This window comes from Lynx canadensis, chromosome A2 (genome assembly GCF_007474595.2).
Source record: "Lynx canadensis isolate LIC74 chromosome A2, mLynCan4.pri.v2, whole genome shotgun sequence".
In the NCBI taxonomy this organism is placed as follows: domain Eukaryota; kingdom Metazoa; phylum Chordata; class Mammalia; order Carnivora; family Felidae; genus Lynx; species Lynx canadensis.
In genome coordinates, this window is record NC_044304.2 from 77,293,212 (window position 1) to 77,316,051 (window position 22,840).

The 22,840-nt window shown below is 41.3% G+C and overlaps 2 long non-coding RNA genes across 3 annotated transcripts in view; both read left to right on the plus strand.

Annotated features, from left to right (window-relative positions):
• Positions 1–22,840, plus strand: part of LOC115508780 — a 291,964-nt gene that overhangs the window by 188,692 nt on the left and 80,432 nt on the right. The window lies entirely within an intron of this gene.
• Positions 2,799–15,485, plus strand: LOC116737938. The gene is made up of 2 exons (XR_004343288.1): positions 2,799–2,890; positions 15,414–15,485. It is a non-coding gene; the product is annotated as an uncharacterized LOC116737938 (long non-coding RNA).

Below are 22,840 nucleotides of genomic sequence, written 5' to 3' on the forward strand. Positions count from 1 at the left end.
ATTACATATTTATGTTGCTTTGGTCCATTGTGTACTCAAAATCATTGTTGAGATAAGTCAACCCAGAAACCTTTAAAGAACTTAGAACTTTGTGGTCATGCAAAATTGCAGTGTTTACATTTCAGCCCAAAGACAATTATTTTTTTATTGTAGTGAAGTTAATAGAGTGATCAGATAAAATCTTTCAAATACAAAAATCTATTGCATTACATTACATTTCTTTTTTGGGAAATATGAGATCAAGGAGAAAAAGGAATGACATACATTCTCTCATTGTCAAAAAAGAGCTTGTCTGTGGATTTTTAAATGAGTAAGGATGGGTATCAAATTACTTTGGCATTTAGAGTTCATTGGATGCAAACTATGATGTAAGTTTTATTTAAAAATCAGGGGTGCCTGCGTTGGCTCAGTTGGTTAAGCATCTGGCTTCGGCTCACGTCATGATCTCATGGTTCACGAGTTCGAGCCCAACATCAGGCTCTGTACTGAGCGCTCAGAGCCTGGAGCCTGCTTTGGATTCTGTGTCTCCCTCTCTTTCTGCTCCTCCCCCACTCATGTTCTGTCTCTCTTTCTCTCTCAAAAATAAATAAACATTAAAAAAATGAAAAAAAAATCAATATCTGTAGCATGCTAGAAAATACTATTTTGAAGCTATTCAAATTTGTGATGAAAAAATTTAGATGTCTATCTGAAAATGTGCAAGGGGATTCATAACTTTTCAAAATTCTTTTAGGAGGTACGAGAGAAAAAAATTGGAGGACGACTAATTTAATGTGTCAAGTCTTTACCATTTTAACAATCGATGATGATGGACTTCATGGGGAAGAAGTGGACAGAAATATTTAGAGCATAGAGAAAAGCAGACCTAGGTGTGCTGTTGACATGAGCTGTAGTGACAGAAAAGTAGAGCTGGAGAAATAATTACCAAAAAAAATGCACCCAGTTCCCAAAGTTCTGAATTTCTGAGACATGATCTCATCTATTATTGATGAGATTCTGCAAAGGGGATTTATGTTGAAATTGGTTCTCTTTTCTGCGGGATTTAATTAGGTTGGAGACCAGTTCTCCATTATCATACCCATGATTACTATGTGCCTGGGACTGTGTTAAGTGCCAGAGACACAAAGATGAACATGAAAAGAAGATCTCTCAAGGCGTGTTCAGCATAGAAGAAAACTGGAAATTAATTGAAGTTGGAAGTCACTGAATATGTGCTTTGAGTGCTTTTCATTTATATCCCATATTTCTCCATACAAAATATTTGAAGTGGGTGTCATATGAGTTGTTTAAAGAAGATGGTGGTGGATTTGTGATAATTATAACAACTCCTTATATGTGTGTAGTGTTTTATAGTTTATAAGGTGATTTCACATAAGATAGCTTACTTGATGTTAACAACAACCTTTTGTGGCAGACAAGACCTGTGTTATTACTCTCACTTTATTTATTTTTAATGTTTAATATTGAGAAAGAGAGAGAGAGAAAAAAAGCACGAGTTGGGGAGGGGCAGAGACACTTAACCGATTGAGCCACCCAGGTGCCTCTTACCCTCACTTTAGAGATCAGAACACTATGGCTTAGAAGGATTAAGTTTTGACCACATCACATTGTGTGGCTACTAAATGGCAAAATAGGGGGTGCCTGTGTGGCTCAATCAGTTGAGTCTGACTTCAGCTCAGGTCATGATCTCACAGTTCTGTGAGTTTGAGCCCTGCATTGGGCTCTGTGCTGACCACTCAGAGCCTGCAGCCTGCTTCAGATTCTGTCTCTCTCTCTCTCTCTCTCTCTCTGCCCCTCCCCTGCTCACGCACCATCCCTCTCTCTCTCTCTAAGATATAAATAAACATTTAAAAAATTTTAAATGACAGAATAGAATGGAACTCAGGCACTTTAGGCTCGTAGAAGTTTTTGGCACTTTGTTGCCTGAGTCACTGAGTTTCTTCTTCTGCACATTGGAAAAGACAGTCCCCTTTGGGCCTCATCTGTTCTGACACATCATGCTCTTGTACCAAGTCTACAAGGCCCTGAATGCTCTTTTACCTGGGCTGTTTCTCAGGGTTGTTTATGTAGCTGGTAACCTGCAGAGATCAGGTAACAAGCACCCCGAGGTATAAGCTGAGCTTACTGTTTGCTATAAAAGTATATTTTTTTCAAACTCAGTTACGATAGAAGCCCACTGCATACTATTATTCATCTGAGCCCATCATGTTGCCCTATGGGTTTTGAGGCCAATTGTAACCTAGGCAAGTGTACCGACAAAGAAACTCAAATATATACTCACAAATATAAACTCATGCTTCTTACTGTGCTGTAAGTGATCAAGTCCTTTGTCTTTGACCTATGAGCTTTGTGTCTTCTGCCAGCATCCATGAAATAGTATCTGAGTAACTGATCAGTTTGTACTAATTAAAATCCAGTTTAAAATCTAATCTTAGACCTGACAAGACAATGACACAACTTGCTCGAGAATGTTTGAGGACCATGTGTGAGGATGTGTAAGGTATGATGCGCCTCCTATGGGGCTTCAAATGGGGTGTATCCCCAGAGTCTGAATTCAAGAATCCGAGAGTCAAGAAAGAGACCTGTCAAAAGGAAGCTGGCAAAAATTGTCACACACTTATCTAGAAACAGGCATACACAGAACAGACTAGGTCCAAGAGATTTGTTGGTACTGTGGCAGGCTTGGTATTTTACATATGTTATGGTGTCAGACTGTGTAACCCCAATGTGCAAAAATGTAATATCATTGCTCTGTCATGAAATTTAACTTTGCTTTCTGGTTCTAATCTCCCAGTGGTAGATCATGGAAACTTAGAAAGGAGACAGTTGCTCCAAGGTTGAACTCAGACTCCCTTCCTCCTTGTTCTTCATGGTGGTGGAGTGGAATAATGTAAATTCAGGCTAAGATACCTTCTGTCTCTGCTGGCCTCTGCTGAGGTGTGATTCATCCCCTCCAGTCTTGGGCATCTTGTCTCCTCTTGCCCCATGGACAGTGGTATCGCTGGCCCCATCATGGCCTTCAGTTGTGACATTCATATACTCTGTGTTCTCCTCTGTCAGGGACCCCTTCTGGTCCAAGTACCCTCTCCCAGCATGTAGTTCCTTTTCGTTCCATTTCTTGTGCCCTGCTGGGGTATGCGGGCTCTCTGAGACCCATCTGCTTGGCTGTTTGCTTCTGCCATTGCTCATCTATCACTCATGTGCCATGTTGGGCTTAGGGTTTCCCTAGGAAGCTTGCATCTCACTAGGATGCTAGGCTCTGGCCCTTTTCTTTTAGACCCCTCCATGAACAGATCTGGGGTTTCTATTTGAATATCAAACTTGCTATCCCCCACATCCCATTTAGGGTATTGGGAATGGAGAGCTGGGGACCGTCTCAGCGTCTTACACATGAATTCTAGTCATATCCTCTGTGATTTCCCCCCATTTATTAAATTTTTAACTAATTTTAAACTACATTTACATTTTTCTTCCAAAAATGGTTTATGGTATAAGGTTCTCTGAATCCTTGGGGTTTGGACCTTGAGATTTAAAGTTAAGCCTTTGGTATTTAGAAGAAAAAAAAAAGGAGAAATCTTTTCTTTCAAACACCTGCTACTCACAATAGAAAGCCATGGCCTGCAGAAGATGGCGGCGTAGGAGGACGCTGGGCTCACCGCGCGTCCTGCTGATCACTTAGATTCCACCTACACCTGCCTAAATAACCCAGAAAACCGCCAGAGGATTAGCAGAATGGAGTCACCGGACCCAAGTGCAGACGAGAGGCCCACGGAAGAGGGTAGGAAGGGCGGCGAGGCGGTGCGCGCTCCACGGACTGGCGGGAGGGAGCCGGGGCGGAGGGGCTGCTCATCAGCCAAGCAGAGCCCCCGAGTCCGGCTTGCAAAAGCGGAGGGGCCTGACGGACTGTGTTCCGACAGCAAGCGCGACTTAGCGTCTGGGAGGTCATAAGTTAACAGCTCTGCTCGGAAAGCGGGAAGGCTGGAGGACAAAGGGAGGGTGAGCTGCGGAGCCCCCGGACGACAGAGCTCAGTTTGGCGGGGAACAAAGGCGCTCGCCAGTGCCATCTCCCCCGCCCATCCCCCAGCCAAAATCCCAAAGGGAACCGGTTCCTGCCAGGGAAATTGCTCGCTCCGCGCAAACACCCAACTCTGTGCTTCTGCGGAGCCAAACCTCCGGCAGCGGATCTGACTCCCTCCGGCTGCCACAGGGCCCCTCCTGAAGTGGATCACCTAAGGAGAAGCGAGCTAAGCGTGCCCCCCCTGCCGCCGTGCACCTTGCCTTCCCACCCCAGCTAATACGCCAGATCCCCAGCATCACAAACCTGGCAGTGTGCAAGTAGCCCAGACGGGCCACGCCACCCCACAGTGAATCCCCCCCCTAGGAGAGGGGAAGAGAAGGCACACACCAGTCTGACTGTGGCCCCAGCGGTGGGCTGGGGGCAGACATCAGGTCGGACTGCGGCCCCGCCCACCAACTCCAGTTATACACCACAGCACAGGGGAAGTGCCCTGCAGGTCCTCACCACACCAGGGACTATCCAAAATGACCAAGCAGAAGAATTCCCCTCAGAAGAATCTCCAGGAAATAACAACAGCTAATGAGCTGATCAAAAAGGATTTAAATAATATAACAGAAAGTGAATTTAGAATAATAGTCATAAAATTAATCGCTGGGCTGGAAAACAGCATACAGGACAGCAGAGAATCTCTTGCTACAGAGATCAAGGGACTAAGGAACAGTCACGAGGAGCTGAAAAACGCTTTAAAGGAAATGCAAAACAAAATGCAAACCACCACGGCTCGGATGGAAGAGGCAGAGGAGAGAATAGGTGAACTAGAAGATAAAGTTATGGAAAAAGAGGAAGCTGAGAAAAAGAGAGATAAAAAAATCCAGGAGTATGAGGGGAAAATTAGAGAATTAAGTGATACACTAAAAAGAAATAATATATGCATAATTGGTATCCCAGAGGAGGAAGAGAGAGGGAAAGGTGCTGAAGGGGTACTTGAAGAAATAATAGCTGAGAACTTCCCTGAACTGGGGAAGGAAAAAGGCATTGAAATCCAAGAGGCACAGAGAACTCCCTTCAGACATAACTTGAATCGTTCTTCTGCACGACATATCATAGTGAAACTGGCAAAATACAAGGATAAAGAGAAAATTCTGAAAGCAGCAAGGGGTAAACGTGCCCTCACATATAAAGGGAGACCTATAAGACTTGTGACCGATCTCTCTTTTGAAACTTGGCAGGCCAGAAAGACTTGGCACGAGATTTTCAGGGTGCTAGACAGAAAAAATATGCAGCCGAGAATCCTTTATCCAGCAAGTCTGTCATTTAGAATAGAAGGAGAGATAAAGGTCTTCCCAAACAAACAGAAACTGAAGGAATTTGTCACCACTAAACCAGCCCTACAAGAGATCCTAAGGGGGACCCTGTGAGACAAAGTACCAGAGACATCACTACAAGCACAAAACATACAGACATCACAATGACTCTAAACCCGTATCTTTCTATAATAACACTGAATGTAAATGGATTAAATGCGCCAACCAAAAGACATAGGGTATCAGAATGGATAATAAAACAAGACCCATCTATTTGCTGTCTACAAGAGACTCATTTTAGACCTGAGGACACCTTTAGATTGAGAGTGAGGGGATGGAGAACTATTTATCATGCTACTGGAAGCCAAAAGAAAGCTGGAGTAGCCATACTTATATCAGACAAACTAGACTTTAAATTAAAGGCTGTAACAAGAGATGAAGAAGGACATTATATAATAGTTACAGGGTCTATCCATCAGGAAGAGCTAACAATTATAAATGTCTATGCGCCGAATACCGGAGCCCCCAAATATATAAAACAATTACTCATAAACATAAGCAACCTTATTGAGAAGAATGTGGTAATTGCTGGGGACTTTAACACCCCACTTACAGAAATGGATAGATCATCTAGACACACGGTCAATAAAGAAACAAGGGCCCTGAATGAGACATTGGATCAGATGGACTTGACAGATATATTTAGAACTCTGCATCCCAAAGCAACAGAATATACTTTCTTCTCGAGTGCACATGGAACATTCTCCAAGATAGATCATATACTGGGTCACAAAACAGCCCTTCATAAGTTTACAAGAATTGAAATTATACCATGCATACTTTCAGACCACAATGCTATGAAGCTTGAAATCAACCACAGGAAAAAGTCTGGAAAACCTCCAAAAGCATGGAGGTTAAAGAACACCCTACTAACGAACGAGTGGGTCAACCAGGCAATTAGAGAAGAAATCAAAAAATATATGGAAACAAATGAAAATGAAAATACAACAATCCAAACGCTTTGGGACGCAGCGAAGGCAGTCCTGAGAGGAAAATACATTGCAACCCAGGCCTATCTCAAGAAACAAGAAAAATCCCAAATACAAAATCTAACAGCACACCTAAAGGAACTAGAAGCAGAACAGCAAAGGCAGCCTAAACCCAGCAGAAGAAGAGAAATAATAAAGATCAGAGCAGAAATAAACAATATAGAATCTAAAAAAACTGTAGAGCAGATCAACGAAACCAAGCGTTGGTTTTTTGAAAAAATAAACAAAATTGACAAACCTCTAGCCAGGCTTCTCAAAAAGAAAAGGGAGATGACCCAAATAGATAAAATCATGAATGAAAATGGAATTATTACAACCAATCCCTCAGAGATACAAACAATTATCAGGGAATACTATGAAAAATTATATGCCAACAAATTGGACAACCTGGAAGAAATGGACACATTCCTGAACACCCACACTCTTCCAAAACTCAATCAGGAGGAAATAGAAAGCTTGAACAGACCCATAACCAGCGAAGAAATTGAATCGGTTATCAAAAATCTCCCAACAAATAAGAGTCCAGGACCAGATGGCTTCCCAGGGGAGTTCTACCAGACGTTTAAAGCAGAGATAATACCTATCCTTCTCAAGCTATTCCAAGAAATAGAAAGGGAAGGAAAACTTCCAGACTCATTCTATGAAGCCAGTATTACTTTGATTCCTAAATCAGACAGAGACCCAGTAAAAAAAGAGAACTACAGGCCAATATCCCTGATGAATATGGATGCAAAAATTCTCAATAAGATACTAGCAAATCGAATTCAACAGCATATAAAAAGAATTATTCACCATGATCAAGTGGGATTCATTCCTGGGATGCAGGGCTGGTTCAACATTCACAAATCAATCAACGTGATACATCACATTAACAAAAAAAGAGAGAAGAACCATATGATCCTGTCAATCGATGCAGAAAAGGCCTTTGACAAAATCCAGCACCCTTTCTTAATAAAAACCCTTGAGAAAGTCGGGATAGAAGGAACATACTTAAAGATCATAAAAGCCATTTATGAAAAGCCCACAGCTAACATCATCCTCAACGGGGAAAAACTGAGAGCTTTTTCCCTGAGATCAGGAACACGACAGGGATGCCCACTCTCACCGTTGTTGTTTAACATAGTGCTGGAAGTTCTAGCATCAGCAATCAGACAACAAAAGGAAATCAAAGGCATCCAAATTGGCAAAGATGAAGTCAAGCTTTCGCTTTTTGCAGATGACATGATATTATACATGGAAAATCCGATAGACTCCACCATACATGAATTCAGCAAAGTTGCAGGATACAAAATCAATGTACAGAAATCAGTTGCATTCTTATACACTAACAATGAAGCCACAGAAAGACAAATAAAGAAACTGATCCCATTCACAATTGCACCAAGAAGCATAAAATACCTAGGAATAAATCTAACCAAAGATGTAAAGGATCTGTATGCTGAAAACTATAGAAAGCTTATGAAGGTAATTGAAGAAGATTTAAAGAAATGGAAAGACATTCCCTGCTCATGGATTGGAAAAATAAATATTGTCAAAATGTCAATACTACCCAAAGCTATCTACACATTCAATGCAATCCCAATCAAAATTGCACCAGCATTCTTCTCGAAACTAGAACAAGCAATCCTAAAATTCATATGGAACCACAAAAGGCCCCGAATAGCCAAAGGAATTTTGAAGAAGAAGACCAAAGCAGGAGGCATCACAATCCCAGACTTTAGCCTCTACTACAAAGCTGTCATCATCAAGACAGCATGGTATTGGCACAAAAACAGACACACAGACCAATGGAATAGAATAGAAACCCCAGAACTAGACCCACAAACGTATGGCCAACTCATCTTTGACAAAGCAGGAAAGAACATCCAATGGAAAAAAGACAGCCTCTTTAACAAATGGTGCTGGGAGAACTGGACAGCAACATGCAGAAGGTTGAAACTAGACCACTTTCTCACACCATTTACAAAAATAAACTCAAAATGGATAAAGGACCTAAATGTGAGACAGGAAACCATCAAAACCTTAGAGGAGAAAGCAGGCAAAGACCTCTCTGACCTTAGCCGTAGCAATCTCTTACTTGACACATCCCCAAAGGCAAGGGAATTAAAAGCAAAAGTGAATTACTGGGACCTTATGAAGATAAAAAGCTTCTGCACAGCAAAGGAAACAACCAACAAAACTAAAAGGCAACCAACGGAATGGGAAAAGATATTTGCAAATGACATATCGGACAAAGGGCTAGTATCTAAAATCTATAAAGAGCTCACCAAACTCCACACCCGAAAAACAAATAACCCAGTGAAGAAATGGGCAGAAAACATGAATAGACACTTCTCTAAAGAAGACATCCAGATGGCCAACAGGCACATGAAAAGATGTTCAGCGTCGCTCCTTATCAGGGAAATACAAATCAAAACCACACTCAGGTATCACCTCACGCCAGTCAGAGTGGCCAAAATGAACCAATCAGGAGACTATAGATGCTGGAGAGGATGTGGAGAAACGGGAACCCTCTTGCACTGTTGGTGGGAATGCAAATTGGTGCAGCCGCTCTGGAAAGCAGTGTGGAGATTCCTCAGAAAATTAAAAATAGACCTACCCTATGACCCAGCAATAGCACTGCTAGAAATTTGCCCAAGGGATACAGGAGTACTGATGCATAGGGGCACTTGTACCCCAATGTTCATAGCAGCACTCTCAACAATAGCCAAATTATGGAAAGAGCCTAAATGTCCATCAACTGATGAATGGATAAAGAAATTGTGGTTTATATACACAATGGAATACTATGTGGCAATGAGAAAAAATGAAATATGGCCTTTTGTAGCAACGTGGATGGAACTGGAGAGTGTAATGCTAAGTGAAATAAGCCATACAGAGAAAGACAGATACCATATGGTTTCACTCTTATGTGGATCCTGAGAAACTTAACAGGAACCCATGGGGGAGGGGAAGGAAAAAAAAAAAAAGACGTTAGAGTGGGAGAGAGCCAAAGCATAAGAGACTGTTAAAAACTGAGAACAAACTGAGGGTTGATGGGGGGTGGGAGGGAGGGGAGGGTGGGTGATGGGTATTGAGGAGGGCACCTTTTGGGATGAGCACTGGGTGTTGTATCGAAACCAATTTGTCAATAAATTTCATATATAAAAAAAAAAAAGAAACAAACTTCAAAAAAAAAAAAAAAAAAAAAGAAAGCCATGGCCTGCAGAACAGGGTCTCTGCTATAGAGTTAGCTCATAATCCACCGTTTATGTTCTGCCTGGATGATCCTATCCTGAGGGTGGTAAGTACAGAAGGTACCCACTGGCTGCTGAATAGTAGGTGAAAGGAAAGGGTAACAGGAATTTAAAAGTACAGAGTTGCCCCACTACCATTGGGAAACCATGCATATTTCAAGGATCTTCATCAAGAGACCATGGTGTTCCCAGGATGTTGGCTAATTGAAACTGGTATAAAGAAGCTGCAACCCACTCAAATTACATTGCAACTTGCCAGAAATTAAGTAATGGTTTCCTGGAATTGGAGAGTACGATGCATGCAGTATTTATCTAACACTGTCCTGAAGCGTCTGGCCTCAGCTTCTGGAGGGCCAACATGGTTATTGAGATAGTAATGTCTCTAGAACAGAGAGCAGTTTATCAGTTCATTCAGGAGCCCAACTTTTGTAGGATGGAGTTGATGGGCTCAGTATGGAAAGCAGGATCCTTTGCTCCAACCCTGAGCTGTTTGAAAACTCAATCTGGATTATACATCTGGGTTGGGATTCAGGAATTTATATTTTCACAGGCTTCTTCTGGACCATGTTTTGAGATTATACTCATTGAAGTGGCTGAGATAAAAATGAAATAATTAGTGGCAGTACCATTTTTCTATCCAGGCCAGAGGGTCTAGTATGAGGTCTGTGGTTTAGGGGGGATGGGGAGTCTGTGGGCTCAAGGGAATATGCCAGCCTGCAGCCTAGGACCAGCCTTCTAGACCATGGGCCCCTGGAATGTTCCACTCAAATGGCACTGAGCTGATGCCTAGGTTTTGTATGGGTTTTTCCCCAGGTTTGACCTCTAGAATGGGTACCCAGCTGTGGACAGCCTTAGGCCTCAGTGGAGGCTAGGGGGCAGCTGTTTGAGGGGACGTGAATGGAGCACCGCTGTGTGAACTGAAGTGTCTACTAGTAGTCAGAAGAAGCCTCAAGCAGAGGCCAGGCTGTGGGCAGACCCGGAGTGTAGTCTTTGGGCCACGTACCCCAGCATTCTTGACATCTGGTGTTCCAGGTGCTTCTGAAGGCATATTTATGAGGTAGGAGAACAGAACATGTCTTATTCAGCAGCTCTTTAGCTTTGATTTATAACTTCTAAATATGTAGACATATGGTTTCTGGGCCTTTGTGGTATACTTGCCTCAGTTTCCACAGATGTTTGGGGTTAGACCTGATCTATGCACTCAAATTATTAATGTCTTAGAATTGATTTCTTCTGATCAAGAAACAGTCCTTCAAGCCAAGCCTGGGGGAAGGAAAAATTGATGAGAAGGAAAAAGAAATGTGACCTCTGGATTGGCCTCACTGTGTAGCCCAGTGAGGGAACAAATCAGGGGGATGCTCTGGGGCAGGATTTGGAAGCCCATCTGCAATCCTCTCCTCTAGAGATGGGGTGGGTCTGGGGGCTGGGTGGGCTGAATTGTCACTCCCAAGGTCATACCAGACCCTGTCATTGCCTATCCTGTATTCCATCTGTGATTGCAAAGCGCTGGTCCCATTCTCTGACTCTCCCTCCCACCCAGTGCATTCCATGTAGCATCCTGTTTGCTAGGACTATGTAACAGGGTACCATAGACTGGGAGACTTAAGCAAGAGGCATGTATTCTCATATGGTGCTGGAGGCTAGAAGTCCAAGATCAAGGTGTTGGGTCGGTGAATTCTTCTGAGGGCTGCAAGGGAGAATCTGTTCCATGCCTCTTCCCTGTCTTCTTCTTGTGGTTCGTTGGCCATCTTTGGTGTTCCTTGGCTTATAGACACATCACTCCAATCTCTGCCTTCATCTTTACATGGCCTTCTCCCTATGTGTGTATCTGTGTCCAAATCTCCCATTTCTATAAAGACATCGGTCATACTGGATTTAGGGACCCACCATACTCCAATATGACCTCATCTTAATGTAACTAATTATATCTGTAGTAGCTCTATTTACAAGTAAAGTCATGTGTGGAGGTACTAGGACTTCAACATATAGATTTTGAGGGGCTCCTGGGTGGCTCAGTCAGTTAAGCGCCCGACTTTGGCTCAGCTCATGATCTCATGGTGCATGGATTTGAGCCCTTGCATCTGGCTCTGAGCCAGAGCCTTCTTCGGATTCTGTGTCTCCGTCTCTCTTTGCCCCTCCCTCACTTATGCTCTCTCTCTCAAAAATAAATAAACATTAAAAAACATATATATAGATTTTGAAAGGACACAAATTAAACCCATAACATGCTCCATCTCCAGCAATCTTTCAACACCACTAGGACCTGTAATCTTATCTTGTATGCTTCCCTAATGCCTTCCCCTCCCTCCATATCTAGTGCCAATACCCCAAAACTCATTAAGACTGCTCCTTTGCTTGCTTCCTTGTAGCTCTCACTTTGTTGACTTTCTTGGTTAAACCACAACCCTGGTAAAATCGAGCTCTCCACCTACTTGGTGTTTGATCCCATGAAGCAGAATGTGGTTGGAGAAAAATAACCATGCTGACTCTTCTCGTTTTAAATTCATGAACATAAACCCTAAGTTGGCTCTTAATTGCTGTTTGGCAAGCATACTCTCTCCTATATCATCAACTTCCTCCTCTCTATTGGGTCATTGCTCTCACCACACAAACATATTCGCATTTCTCTCATATTAATTGTATTTTAAAAAACTTTCTTGACCCCACATCTGCCAGGAGCTCTCTCCCAAGCTCTACTATCTCTGCTGCTTTTCATAGCATGGTTCTAGAATTGTCTATACCTACTTTCTCCAGTTCCTCTCTTTCCATTCTCTTAAGTTCTATCCCATTGAGTTTATGTACCCCTCCCCAAAGTTCTCATGTCAAGATTACCAAAGACCTTCAAGTTGTGATGTCTAATGGCCCATTTTAGTCTTCATTTTATATGATTTATTAGTGACAATTGACACAGTTGATCACTCTCTCCTTTTGGAAACAACTTTCTTCCCTTGGCTCCCAGGATGCTCTGCTGTTTTCTGCTTGTCTCATTGGCCCACTTTTCTCTGTGTCCTTTGCTGGCACCTCTTCTCTCAGCTTCTGCAATGCCCAGGGCTTTGACTTTGGGCCTCTTGTCTTCTCCATCTACACTTACTTCGGCTGATCTCAGCCAGTGTCATGGATTTAGGTATGACCCAAATCAAGTTTATGTCTCCAGCCTGAATCTTTCCTTTGGACTATAGGCTGATATGCATTGACTTCCTCAGCTTCCCCACTTGGATATCTAATATGTCCCAACTCACCATATCCAAAACTGCAGCCCCAATCTCACCCTCTCTCCTACTGCTCCATCCTTCATTGGGTCAGGCCACCCCAGACTCAGTCTCCTTCCCCTCACAGCTAACAGAGACTTGTGCCGAGCCTCCCTTCAGAGTGTGTCTGGAGTTTGTTGCCTTCTCACTGTACCCACCATGACCACCTGGCACCCACCACCATCACCCCGATGATGGCCTCAGTCTCTGCCTAGCCTCCATCCCTGCAGTCTATTTCCAAGGCAGTGGCCAGAAGGATTTGTGTGACACTTCAGCCATGTTAGTGCCCCCTCTCCTGAAACCCTACAATGGCTCTCCGCTCCATTTGGAGCAAAAGTCCAAGTCCTTACGAGGCCCTACCAGATCTGGGAACCACCATTATGACTTTCCTGACCATCCCTCCTCCTCTTCCCTGGTGTTCCTTCTTCTCCCAGGCTTTTCTCTCTCCTCTTCCTTGAACACACCAAGAATGCACCCTGCCTCTTAGCCTCAGCCCTGGGTGTTCCCTCTGCCTGAACTGCCCTTCCTTTAAGTAACGTTATGCCTTCAATCTTTGCTCAGATGTCAACTTCTTGGTGATGCCTCCCTGGCCTTCTTGTTTAAAGTTGGAGACCCTCCCCAGCATCCCAGCTCTCCTTCACCCTGCTGCGTTTCTTTCTATGGCATGTTTTACATTCTCATATACTATGTGATGTAATTTGTATTATGTTTTTTGGTCATTCTGTGTGTCACCCAGTAGAATGCAAGCTCCGTGATGTTTACTGGTGCTTCTTTTCTTCCCTGAGTCTAGAACACTGTCAACACCTAATATGTGCTCAGCAAATATTTGGTGAATGGATGAATGGTAGGTTACTCAGAACTAGGCAACAAAAGAGAATGGACTGGCAAAAGGGGATGATGGACTTGGCTAGGACTTAGCTAATTAACACCAGAATCACTCTGCAATTTTACCTGGATGCCACTTGAAAGCAATGGTATGAAGATTGGTGTGTGATTTGTTTGTTAAGTGAGCTAAGCATGGTTTATTCCTAAACACAATTCAGTGAGTACTCCTTTGCTGCTTTTAGAAAGTACTGACTGATAGATGCTACCTCCTCCTCCATGAAAGCCCATTATGGAAAGGAATTGGGGGGCATTAATGTGAAGAGGCTGCAGGGCAGGGAGACCTTGTTTTCATTCGACAAGCCCCATCAGATTCTGTGCAAGTTGAGGTCTGTCCATATCAAAAGATGCTTTTAAAAAATACCTTTACAGGTGTACCTGGGTAACTCAGGTGGTTAAGCTTCTGACACTTGGTTTCAGCTCAGGTCATGATCTAGGGGTTTCATGAGTTCCAGCCCTGCATCAGGCTCTGCACTGTCTCTCTCAAAATAAATCAATAAATGTAAAAAAGAAAACTATTTTAAAAATACCTTTACAAACACATGTGTCCTTGTCCCTTGATAGAGTTGCTAAAGTCTGAAGTTGCAGCGGTGACAGGTTTCATCTATGACAGTCTAGTGTCCCTGCTGGCTTAGTAACTGATCACTGTCCCACAGAATAATAGGCCACAATTTAGGGTGAGAGGAAAATAAAAACTTCTCGGATCATTTATTTGTTATAGGAACACTTCTTGGGAAGAGTGAGGTATTAGCAAAAAAGTATTGCTGATTTTTATATTTACAGAACGTTATTTACATACACGAATAATATTTGAAGTTTTGTAAAAGCCCACATTGGTCCCAGTCAGCATCTAAAACATGGACAGAGAATTAGCACGAAAGAGGAGTGTAGCCCTCAAACTGTGCGGTTTGTATCCCTGTGTCTGGCTTTCTAATTGTTTCATCTAACTTGTAGAAGGTCGCTTTGGTTTTCAGTCTAATTAGTAGTACACTTCCTTAGTTTGGTTTCTGGTGTCAGTGAATTTCTTCTTTTATCTTGGATTTCCTCAGCAAATACAAAGATGGACAATTGAACTTACTTCAATTTATTGGATATGTTAAGTGATGAGGTTTAGCCAAGCTCGGGAAAACAATGGAAAGGTGAAATCATTAAAAATGGAAAGATTGGCAGAACAAATGCATAGTGAACAAATTGTTGAAAAGAAGGTACTTCTTTTACAGAAGTGACAGTTTCATAGAGATTTGAACTTTAACATTTTATGTTTATGCTTGTCAGTCAATTACTTCATCCACCTGGACTATATGGATGAATTTACAGGAACCACTTAATCTTTCTGGGTTCATTGTGTAAGGCTTTCCTGACCCCTCCCTAAATTTGGAATCCCAGGAACTTGCTTGGATTATTACTCAGCCCTGGGACAAACCCTTAGGGATGCGCAGTAGGGGAGGGAGGACGAGGCAGGACAAAGGGAGTGATAGGGTCAATTTAGTGCAACAAAGGGATGAGAGAAGAGGAAATAAGGAAAAAAGGATCAGACACAGGCAACATGGGCAGTGACTATAATAAAGTTAATTTTTTTCTGTAACTGTTGGAAATAAATTTTAGAAAGGTACTTACTCTGTTAAATAAACAGACTACTTTGAAGGTGGTTGACTGTATAGTCTGTTGTGTTGTAGGTGAGAAAAAGTCCATCTGAATACTTTCTGGTCACACTTTCAACTCAGATCGCTACAATTCTTCAGAAACAGGTAAGGGGTACCTGGGTGGCTCAGTCAGTTAAGTGTCTGACTCTTGGTTTTGGCTCAGGTCATGATCTCACAGTCTTGGGACTCTGTGCTGGCAGCACAGGGCTTGCTTGGGATTCTCTCCCTCCCTCTTTCTCTGCTCCTCCCCTGCTCACACACACACACACACACACACACACTCTCTCTCTCTCTCTCTCTCTCTCTCTCTCTCTCTCTTTCTGTTAATAAATAAACTTAAAAGAAAAAAAAAAGAAATAGCTAATAGAACAGACAAGGGAACTCTCAGTGTGGCCATGATTCACCTCCCTGCCCTGTTATTCACTACTCTGTCACAAATGGCTGGTGGACACATGGCTAGGATAGAATAACTTTCATTTTGAGGATTCATGAACTGATTCAACACTGTGTGTGTCTTTATGTTTTGACACCATTTGAGTCAAGGCTTTGAGGTGTATTGATATCACAAGGCAGCAGAGAGGTGAGGGATCAAAGGATGAAAACAGTGAGCATGTGTAAGAACTTGGTATCTAAAACTATCCCTTCCCTGCACAACATCAGAAAGCAAGGTTAGATAGCCACTGATAGGATGGGTGATAAAAGCAAAACTGCTTTCTTCTTTGAAACTGAAAGATCCAACCACCTGCTCTTATACGACTTTCTTTTAACTGAAATATTTACAGTGAATAAAGAAAGGCAGCAAAGTAAGCATTCTTGGGCTTCCCTCCCATCTGAAGTCCCTCCCTGCCAAAAATTTGTCACTGAGACTTATTAAATCCACCCCCAAAAAACCACAATGATAGATTACTACATACTTAAAAAGCCTTATATCAGATATAAAAATAAGCAAGTTATACAGTCATTGGCTACTTAAATTATTATGAGGTGATAAAATTTCTGGCTACTTAATTTTTATTTGTGTTTATGGTAGCAAATCAAAATGTGAAAAAAAAATAACTATACTAGGTCATGACATTATGAAAATTTTCCATGGAAAGATGTCCTAATTTGAGCATCCAATTGGGTAGTAAAACTTGAATATTCTTGTTGGTGGAGAACTGGATGTAATGAATGAAATGAATATACTTTCTCTATTTTTGGTTTGTTTTTCTTTTAAGAAACTAAAAGTTCAAGGTTAGTAACATGTATTTAATTACAGAGATTTTTTTTTTGTAAAACAATACTGGTTGTTTTTTTTTGTTTTTGTTTTTGTTTTTTGTCAACAGCTCCCAGTGGATCAGGGACCCACTCTGCTCCCAGAGGGACTGTGGACAATGGGTGCGTGGGGTCTTTGGGGGAGTTAGGTCAGTGCAGTGAGAACAGCTCCAGCCACTACGGTGGCCTGGGTGTCAGAGACATCATCAGGAAACTACTGGGGGACATGGGAGCCCCCAGGAGAGTGAGGAGCTGAGACTCAGCTGGGTCCTCGGTAAGAGGCCAGTGAGGGCTGTCAGCTCAGGCCCACTGAGCCAGGTGGTGGAGCAACCAGGGGATGGGGTGGAGAATGGTAAGGGGCTTTATTTTCATCTAGGTTATTTTATTTCAGCCAAGCACACAACATATCATTAACCAGCAGTTAATCTCACTAGAAACCTACCCATTACTTGGTAGTGAGTGTCAAGGGTTGGAGGAAATAGAGATATTTGAGAAGCTACCGGCCAAGAACCAGTAGATAGACTTGAGATACATCTATGTATTTCTCAGATTGGAACCGTGGCTATTTATGGGTGCCAGAATATGAAACCTGGCATTAAATCCCCATGAGTGTGACAGCATATTTTAACATTGCTGAATATGGGTGAAGGGGGGAGGAGGGAAGAAGGAGCATAATGCTAAACTAAAATAGTAGTATAGTCAAAAAGTTATAAAGTTATATTCTTTTTAAAAATTTTATCCCAAATTGTGCTAATCAAAAAATAATTGCTTGGTTAAGCTTATTAGATTAAAAATGTTGCTGAAATCAGGCTAAACATACATGTGAAGTTCCTGCTGATGTGACCTGGCTATAAAACACCACAAATCAAGAGGATTATAAACTAAACCAGGCCATGGGCTGTGGAAGAGGGAAGGGCCATCACAAGTAAGTCAAGGTTCCTGACAGGCAATGACTTAGAGGTGTTGCAAGTTGGAAGAACCATTAGAGATCAGTTAGTTGAAAACCTTTTTAATTTTAGCAACCAAGAAGTTGAGGTTCAAGGTGTTTACTTGATTTGCCCAAGGTCCCATGTCTCAGTGGCAGAGCCAGGCTACAATATGATCCTGGATTTCCAGTACAGAGCTCTTTTGCAAAGGCAGTCCTGGAATTTTGGTGCTGGTCTGGCTTGCCAAGACTGCCTTTTCAAAATCACATTTAAACACAGCTCTTATTTACTTGCTGCTAATGAATTTGCACAGAACCATGTGGATGGAGATCCAAGTCACATGATTAAATGTCTGACAAGATGGTATTGAATAACTGAAAGCCTTAAATAAATATTGACTTCTAGTCTTTTTGGAGTTGTAACTCTCTATCAGTTTTTTTCTTGAATGTGTTTCTTATACAGATCATATATATATATATATATATTATATATCATATATATATCTGTTTTATATCATATATATCTTATATCATATATATATATATGCTTTAAAGAGAACCAAATTAATTTTTGTTTTGTTTATTTGATTTTAGAAAATCTTGGCAAGATCCATTGCGATAAACAGTGATGTTATAGAAAGATTATCAGATGCCTGCAGGAATGGACTTTCCATCCTGCCTGGCCTTGCGTTCGCTTTGGAATCACTTCCATTTTCTGGTCAATAAAACAGGGATGTTGATGCCTGCTCTACCTCCAAGAAAACACTCTAAGAATAAATCAAAGAAAAGAAGGGAAGTGCTCCAAAGGTTTCATATGTTTCTAATAGAATTAAAGTAGGTGAATTAGGCTTTAGACTACAACTTTTTAAACTCAAATGTTGATGGCTTCAAGTTTTCCTGTAGCTTTAAGACTCAATGATTCTCAGGAATCCCTTTCACACCATTTAACCTTTATTGAATCTTGGGTTCAGAAGACTCTGAGAAGCCACCTAGTGATTTCTCTTCCCAGTTCAAGGAAAAGCTTCAAGTATACTTTTTCATAGGAATGTATGCATTCTTTTCTTTTATGAGATGCATGTCTAGAGTATAGCAATAATATAGTATGTCTTGTTCAAAAGGAAATGTTTCATTGAAAGGATAGGATAGGAAAACTGTACACATTCTCTTTTTTGTGTGTGAGAGAGAATGAGCAGGAGAGGAGGACAGAGTCTTAAGCAGGCTCCGTGCTCAGTATGGAGCCTGATGCGGTGCTCAATCTCACGACCCTGGGACCATGACCAAAGTCAGGAGTCAGATGCTCAACTGACTGAGCTACCCAGGTATCCCAATATACATTCTCGATACTGTTTTCCTATACTATCCTTTCAATGAAACATTTTCCCTTTGAACAAGACATACTATGGTCTTCTATTGTTGTATTTCAGGCAGGCATCTCATCAATAAATCTTGAGATTTACTCTGAGACAGAATTCACCTTTCCTTATCTAAAAATCTTAAATATATATGTGCTGTGTGCATTGACATATACACATTTGAGTCCTAGACTTTCTTCCTGACCTACTTCTATGAGATGTCCTCTTGAGAAGGTTTCTCTTCCATGGGATCTCTGCAGTCTCACGCAGTGTCTGATTTGAAGTGGTTTATATCTGATTTGGTTTGTTTCCTGAGATTTGATCTTCTCCTCATTCTTGTACTGGGTTGGTCTCTCCAAACTCCTTCCAACCCCACCAACCAGTGGATATGAACATAGCCTTCTTCAGATTTTCTTCTGGTAGATTTTCCATTATTCTGATTCATGTGATTTTGTTGTCAGAGAGACATTACCCTGAGTTAAAATATCATTTGGTGATTAAAAAAAAAAATAAATGACTCTTTTTTTCTCACAGCCTAGAAAACAGGATTTGAGCAGAACATAGTGTTTTTTCCCCTTTCAAATATGAGGACTTGTCATGTGGAACAGGAATGAGACTCATCCTCTATAGATTCATTGGTGGAAATTATGGAGGCAGATGTGATAAGATAATCACCAGAATCATAATCATAATCAAAAAACTTTCTAATGATCAGAACTGTCCCAAAACAGAATGGCATGCTTTGCAGGGTTGTCAGCTCTATTTCTGGAAAAGTTGAAGAAGAGTGTCTTAGGCCATGTTCTCTAGAAGCAGAGCCTGAAATGGGTATTTTGTGTAGGTGATTAATGAATCACCTGACAGAGTACTCTCAGAAGAAGCTTGTAGGGAAGTAAGGGAAGCAGGATAGGGGAGGGGAAGAAGCTAGGCAAAGATAAAGGTTCAGCTAAAGTTTAACCTCAACCTGACCCCACTGAATTCTGGAGCATGACTGGTATCACAGAGTTGTCCTGCCTGGAGACAAGGGAGATGGGTCTTTTGTGCCCCTATATCATTCCATTATTGCCTGTGGGGTGTCCATAGGTCTGTGTGTGTGTGTGTGTGTGTGTGTGTGTGTGTGTGTGTGTGAGGTGGTGAAGCATAGCTCTGATAGACATTTCCATGCAAGACAATTGGAGGCAATTCTCAGGCCAGGGGTACATCTGTGGTCAATTGGAGGCAATTCTCAAGCCAGGGATATATCTGCGGTCTAATGATGAGCTAATACTCAACAGCAGTTGAAAGATGAAAGAATTGTCCAGGTAAATAGGATCTGGGTAGGGCACCAACAGCACTTACTACCCAGAGACGACTGGTCATGTTCCAGAATAGGAATGAGATAAGGAATCAAGACACCAGCCTTCTACCTTTGGTTTTGCTACTGATAATTTTCTGATACTCAATTTCTAACAGTCTGTAAAATAAAAGTATTTCTTGAAGTCTCTTTATCTCAAAATTAGTCTATGATGGCATGTTGTGGAGGAGTAGGTCCTGGCATATACACTGAAGACCCTTAGTGGTGGGGTTGGTGAAAAGAAAAAAGCAATGGTTACTGCAGTGATTCCTTGAGATCATATACACCTCACATACTGTGTTCACATTAATAATGTGAATTATTTACTATTTTTAAAATATATGCAACAAATGAAATAGGTTTTAATTTTAAAAGCATTATGGAATTCATACTGGTTCTTTTGTGTTCTGTGTTTTCTTAATCATTGGATTCTCAAGGGACGAGTTTTGTTCTGGGGACAGGGTGGAGAGTCCTCTAAAGGTATACTGACAAAAAAAGACATGCACATGCAGCATTAAATGGGAAGTACATAAGGAAGTACATAAGCTCTAAGAATTCGTGTGAATTCATTCACCTTATCTGGATTTTACCAACTTAGGTTGTGATTTTCTTCATGATATTTTTTCAGGCGTGCATAGTTCATTTAGGCATATGAGTATGCAGCAATTAATAACGGGAATATATTAAAATGAATTAAATTCCTTTCTCTGAGGGGTGCCTGGGTGGCTCAGTCAGTTGAGCATCCGGCCCTTGATTTTGGCTCAGGTCATGAATTCATGGTTTGTCAGCACAGAGCCTGCTTGGGATTTTCTCTCTTCCTCTCTCTCTCTGCCCCGCCTCCTCTCTCTCAAAATAAATAAATAAACTTAAAATAAATTCCCTTCTCTGACAAGTACACTAGCATTTGAGAGCAGGAAAACTTGACACAGCTTGTGTGGTCTTTCATTTTATTGATGAGGAAACTAAGGCCCCAAGTCATTCTGGGAAGACGTCCAATAATGTGCCCTGACTTCCCAGTCTGATTATTATTTCCATTTCATCACAAAGGCAAATAATAATTCAAAATTGTTAAAAATTGAAGACAATTGTTCAGAACTGTATTTCCTCAGTCAGAAGTGGAATTAGCTGATGACATACTATATCTTGAACTTTAGAAACATTTTTTTCTTAATGTTTATTTACTTTTGAGAGAGACACACAGAGAGAGACAGAGTGCAAGCAGGGGAGGGGCAGAGAGAGAGGGAGACACAGAATCTGAAGCAGGTTCCAGGCTCTGAGCTGTCAGCACAGAGGCGACGCGGGGCTCCAACTCACAGACCATGAAGTCATGACCTGAGCCACCCAGGCTCCCCTAGAAACATTTTTTATGTGGATCCCTGATACCCATTTTCATAGTATGATCACCATACTGTGGTTCTCTCTCTCTTTGTTTTTAGATTTCTGTTTTTAATTGATTCTTTCTTCCCTTCCACATGATTTCAACAAATTCATTTTTCACCATATATATATATATATATATATAATGGTTACTTTCATTTTATATTCATTCATATATATATATATATATATATATATATATATATATATATATATATATAATGGTTACTTTCATTTTAAACCCTTTTCAAATAAAGATAATTTCCCCCCTAGGGTGTTACAGCATTCAAGAACAAAATAAATATTGTAATATGCTGAAGTTGGTTATTTCTATAATAACCATGTGACTCCAGTGCCATGGAAATAATGCTAATATTTTTATTCTCACACTCTTTGTGGCTCAAGTGATTGCATGTGGTTAACAGCTGGGCTTATAATGCTGCAAGGCCCTGAGATGGAGAATGGCAAAAAGGAGAACAGTACATTGCTGGCATCATGTACCTTATTCCCTCCCATATCAAACTATGGTTCTCTTTTGAAAACTCTCTTATGAAGAGAGAGAAAATACTCCTTTTCCTTATACCATTCAATGTGAGATAAGATATCAGCGGTGAGTATATAGATAGACTCAGCCCATTATAAAAGATCAAGGTTCCTTGTATTTTCTCTGAAGGCTTGACAAATAGAGTTGCATGCAGAGACAATTCTTCCTAGGTTTTGCTATAGCCTGAAGCCTTGTGCCACCCTCGCCCAAATTCATGTTGAAACCTTAATTCCTAATGTAATGATATTCGGAGGTGGGCTTTTAGGAGGTGATTATTCAGGAGGATGGAGCCATTATGAATGGAATTAGTAAATTATACATGAGACCCCAGAGACCTCCCTCACCCCTTCCACCATATAAGAATGCAGTGAAAAGATGGCCATCAGTGAACCAGGAAGTGGGCCTTTACCAGACACTGAATCTGCTGGCACCTTGATCTTAAACTTCCCAGCCTCCAGAACTATGAGAAATAAATGTTTGTTGTTTAAGCCAACCAGTATGGTATTTTTGTTATAGTAGCTTGAATAGACTAAGACAGGTCTCTAACATTTCTTCACATTTTGCATGTAGAGGCACTGATTGTCTTTGTTCTGGATTATCTTTTTTTTCCCCCAAAGGATTTGTATTTATGTGTCTTCTTTCATTTCTTTCTTTCTTTCTTTCCTTCCTTCCTTCCTT